The sequence below is a fragment of the Halyomorpha halys genome, unplaced genomic scaffold (genome assembly GCF_000696795.3).
Source record: "Halyomorpha halys isolate HHAL.00 unplaced genomic scaffold, Hhal_1.1 Scaffold460.1, whole genome shotgun sequence".
In the NCBI taxonomy this organism is placed as follows: Eukaryota; Metazoa; Arthropoda; class Insecta; order Hemiptera; family Pentatomidae; genus Halyomorpha; species Halyomorpha halys.
In genome coordinates, this window is record NW_027114568.1 from 533,333 (window position 1) to 539,223 (window position 5,891).

Consider the following 5,891-nt stretch of genomic DNA (forward strand, 5'->3'; position numbering starts at 1 on the left):
AAAAAACAATCTATTTTGTGTTAAATAAAAATTGGCTGTTCAAGGATTTGATTAAATTTTGATAATGCAATGGTATTTCCTCACTGAATTAGACTTTGAGGAATTAATAGATTAAAGATTTATTTATTTCTTGATGAGCAGAAAATATAATAATAATTACTACAAAATCGAAAATAAAATAATATACAAATTATCTACCATGTCAAAACGAACAAATTAATATTTTGCAGAGTTTCAGATATTTTAAATAGATGAAATGAAACAGAATGAATTAAATTGACAAGAAGTCAAATTAAAATTTTATTAAACCCAATGCTTCATCGTATCCCAGGGAACCGTCAAAGAATAGCAAGTTCTATCAGACAATAAGTACAGATATCTGAATTACTTACTTCCTTGAAGACATCTAACGGTGACGAATTCCATGGACTTTTAGGTGGCTGACAGATCCTTGTTGCGCACCCCCCTTCTGATATTTATCTGGGATGATGCGCCCCTATCTATACGATACCATTTGTGAGGGGCGGGACTGTGTTATCGAGATAGTGGCTATAAGTTAGTTACCGGACCCTTCCATTGAGACCTCTTTATAAGGTCACTTATCAGTCAGTATGGCACAGCTGCGACCCTTAGCAATTATCTATATAAAGAAAATTCTATATGCTGATTTCAAATATATTTCAAAATAGTAATACTTTCAAATTTCAAATAAAAATAATTAATAATAATAAAAATATCTATATCATCTCATACTTTTTATTTTCTTTAACTCCTACTATTCGGCTGATCCCGGTCATTCTCAAGTATGATAGAGTGTATATTAAAGACATTAAAAACTGAATAATAAGAATAAGTGAAATTGAACATCAAGGACCATTGCTATTACTAAATATCTTTGGATTCACTAGTTTACTAATTTACTTCATTTTTCAATAATATAAACAGAAACAAAAGCCACAGTAGTAGATACTAAGTCCAGATTTTCAACCAGGCATCATCTGTCTAACATTATGGAAGATGATCATCAGAAAATTATAAGATTAACCTTATAATTATAACCATAAAATTGCTGAAAAAAAAATCAACATGCACTAGGAAATATTTAAAGACATAATAACAGTTACTTAAAAGAATTAATGTTCTGCTCCGAAAACACACTAACTAAATTAGAACTGACCCCAAAAGAAAACGAGTTGTCTACATTAAAATTATGTAAATAGTACAATTGTGCTAAAATTATTATAAAGATTGAAAAAATCTATAAAAGATTTTTAAAAATATCGACATAACTTACGAAATAATTTACCATAAATCTTTAAAATTACAAATACTAATTTTTTTTTATAAATATCAAAATGATAAATGAAAAAATCCCAACTTCACAATAAATTTTAATTTATATAAAATAAGAGTTGTTTTGCAATAGAATTTATTCAAGTATTTGGAATCTGCTTTAAAGTTGACAACAATACCGAGGTTTTCTGAATTACATTATGCCTCTAGGTATTCCTGTTCTGAGTTTTCTCTAACAAAGCGGATTCTCAAAATTAAATCTATGTATCTTTAAGCTCAAGGATTTTTTTGCTGGAGTATATTTTGCTTGATGATACCAGAATAAGCAAAAATTTGGTTATGTAAAAAACATTCTTGATTTGAGACTACTGCGTTTTTCTAACATTTCTAAAATACTAATTCTTTCCTGAATTCAATTCTGAATGCAAAAAAAACTAAAATATATGATCTATTAGCAAGTTAAAGGCGCATTTATAAGTCTCTTCTGAAAAATGGTAAAGCTATATATAGCTTCTCATGAAAAATAAAACAAAACAAAAAGTTATTTAGTGTAGTAAAAAGAGAAAGGGGAAAGTTTCACACAGGTAAAAAGGCCAGCACCAGGGATTTAGGAGGGAGTTCGGCCGGAGAGCTTCTTACTATTCATTAGGCCAGCATAGACAAGGGACTCCAATTAAGTTTATTACACCCGCCTCAGCTCCCCAACTCCTCTGTCGTTTTTAGTCCACTTCTGTCTTTAATTCTTGAGCGCCTTCCATGTTTGTTCCTCTCCTTTATAGTCAGCTTTTCTTAGCGTCCCGTAGATCGCCTTTAATTTGAGCACTTATTTCAGTCAGGTAAGGCTTTCGATAGCAAACCAGTAGAGGAAAAACTAATTTTAGAAATATGAAAAATAGTTTAAAACAATCTTTGTTAATATCAATAAGAGTTTAATATGAGGGAAAGAGCATTAAAGAAAAAGGAATAATTTATTAATTTAATATTTTTAAATTATAATCTAAGAGAGAATGACAAGTACTCTATGCAAAATTCAATTGTATAGATTTTAAACACATTACAATCATGGTAAAATAGACACACTGCCAGAAAAGGATAAAAGATAGCCTCTATAGTTTTGATCTTGAAAGTGCTTTGTTGCATTCCAACTCAAACATATTGGAGGATTCCCTTCGAGGAAAGGCATATGGGGTCCGATCTCGAAACGATTTTATAATAGTTTATTCACGGAAATTTCCTTGTATTCGCGACAAAGATTTCAGGCACAACTGCTCACATTCTGTTTTTGGTATATTCAATTAGAAATTAATCATACTCCTTAACTTTATAAATTATACTTTAACTCACTTTTAATATTTTTGATACCAAAAGTATTTTTGAAATAATAATTAATGACTGTAATATATTAACAAATTTCATCCAGTTTGTTCTTAACATTTCCATAATTTCAGTTTCTACGATCCACGATAGTCAATAGACCATGACATTTAATATATAAAAACATACAATACAAATAAAACCCTAAAAATAAAAATAGTATTGAAAATTTGCATCATCTCACACAGATTTTTTTTTTAGTTCTTAAGACTAACAATAGATAGTAACTGCATCAAACTTTAAGATTCACTCAAAACTTTCATTAGGAAGAGATATAGACATTTTTAGAGTGAAAAATTGAAACATAGTGAGTTCTTACTCATAACTCGTTACAAAACAGGCAATATTTGTCATATATTTGTATGAATATTATTTTAAAATCAAAGTTAATTTTTTCCTTATGATTTCGACAGGTTATGTCGTTTTTATAATTTAATATATGAATGTTTTTAATACTTTCGCTTATTTGGAGCATTCAAATCTTAATATTTTGTTGGACTACAAAAAAATAAATAAAAACACAAAATCTAATATTAAAAAAGTATGTATTTTTTGGTTATTTCAGTTGAAGGTAAATTTTCATGAATTTGAAAATTAGAAGAAAAGAGTGAACGATAGAGTGATCCAACGGTAATGATGGCTCTAACGACAGTTAAATATCAGAGAAGATACAGACTATGTTCAGATGCTCTGATCAATACAACTAATAACTGAAGACATACTGCTGGCATGAATCAAGCTGAGGTGTATTTACGTTTCTCGACGTAGTTCCAGCATACATCATATAATCTATATTTATGTTTTATGTTTCTTTATCTAGAAACTGTTGAGTTAAAAATGCATTGAATAAACGAGTACAATCAAAAATTACTTTTTGATAACCAAGGAAGTAAATACTGCTCTCATTGAGAAGAACGCGGTTCTGATCTGTTTTGGAAGTAATGTAATAGATAATATTCCTTCACTCATCATAAATTGACAGTATGAACAATTTGTTTCTCACTAACCCGATTTTTTAGAGTACCTAAATCAATTGGATTAATTATATTATTTTAAGGGAAAAAAATAAAAACACTAGTTACTAAATTTTTAATTACTGACTTTTCTAACAGTTTTTCAAAATGAACATTTTAAAAAAAAATTATGCGGCACAGTTTTACTATTCTTTTTCATTCTTAACCGAATTCATTACACAAAGTAAGTTCCTTTTGGAGCCTTATTTGAACATAACTGACGCCACCATAATCTACTACTAATCTAATCTACCATCTAAATAACATATTATCTACTGACTTGAATTACTCTCACAATGGGTGACTACGCACTTGGTATAACCGATATGTTTTTTTGTGATACAACATTAGGATTTTGCTCGAGGGTTCTCGCCAATGTTGATAAAATATAAAAATTATTAAATATTTTTTCCTGACTATTTTAACTGGATATAAACATATATCATACGAAAATAAGGAAAACAGATTTTTATTATATTTAATTAGTTTAAGTTTATTAAAAATTACAGAAACAAAACATGCTTCAAGTAAAGTAGGCCAACAAAAATTTTTTTTTTTTGTGAAATTCGAGTCAGATTTCTTTTTATCGTTTTTTGTACTCTTAAATTCGAATTTTAGTTGAAAATTCCTCATAATTTTACACCAATCGAACGTTACTATAACTATTGGAAAGCTGAATTTCAACTCTACCTTCTTCAACCTTATATCAACTTTTTGGAGTCCTAAGTGATATTGCTGGCTTCGAATAAAAAAATAAGTAATATAAATCACCTGCTTGCACCAACCGTTGGTTTACAAATAGTACTTTTCCAAAAAGTGTAAACAAAAAAAATTAAAAAAAGTCTGTCCCCAAGTACTGCAACTCCAACCATTCATGGGTTGTAGCGGTACAGATTTTATTTTAATTTAAGATATCAAAAAACAATTTGTCTTTGGCTTGAAACAGTTTATTAAATGATTAAATGGTATCAGAATATATTACTACAAAATGTATCAAGCATCTGACTGTTTTTTGAAGCCTCTTGCCAAGTTTGTCAACACTATTACAAAACAAATCTAAAATGGAAGTTACTTTATACTTTTCCAAAAAGTGCTAATCCGAATGAAATCATGCAATAGGGCCTGGAAAGCTCAAAAATACTGTCCCCAAGGATATAACTCATTTATCTGGCGTCCCATGTTTCATTATAAAACTCCCCCATTGAGAGTAGGTAATTTTCCCCAGAAAGATTTGAAATCACAGGTTCCCAAATTGATATTAAAAGCTAATTTTCTGTTTAGCATTCAGATTACTAAAGTCCTAGTAAGATCAACTGCATTTTAGCACAAATATGTTATAAAGAACAATCACTAAAATAATTTTATTTTCCACATGTTTCTGGGTCTACCTTCAAGGAATTTTTAACTTAATCTGTTTAAGGTATTGTATTCCTCTTCTCCTTTCATTTTCTTAAAAAATAGGCACTAAATCTAAATTAAATTTCGATCACTCCCGTTCATATAGTGACAGTTCAATCAAACAATATTAATGGCCGAAGACGGAAGCGATACCGACCTTCAGCCTAACAATAACAATAAACACGGAAAAGGAAAAAAAAAGTTCCCTAGTGAAAACTGGCGACGATAGGCCGCTGTATATTGTAAACCAGGCCATATCTGATTCTACAGTCGCCATATTTCTGTTTCTAATTTCCGATCTAGATTAAAATCAAAGCCCATACTTTAAGCAGCACTGTGCCAGCCTCACCTATTAATCAAACCTATGGTCTTTTGTAGTCCACTTTATTCCAGGTTGTTCATTATTCTTTTATTCCTTGTCTTTGTTTTTCAGAACAAATTAAGAAAAAACCTATATAAAAATATACAAAGGAAATATTTTATAAGAATCCAGTGAATTATATCATTAATTTCCCTTACTGCTAAAAGAGTGTAGAATCATTTTACGCATCATATTATATGAAACTGCGATATTAATTGCATGAAATATTTGTGGAATGTTAATTATAACATTCGTAGTGTCCATTAGAAAGTGAATTGTATAATTATAATTACGAATCGCTGTTTTTTTCAACAAAATAAGAGCTTAATTATAGGTAGTTAATAACCTCTGGTGGGTTTTATTGTTTATTTGTGATTACTGTTAAATTGTAAATGAGTTATAAAATCTATTCATCGCGAATTATTAATTATCCCTTATAATCAGATCGGCAA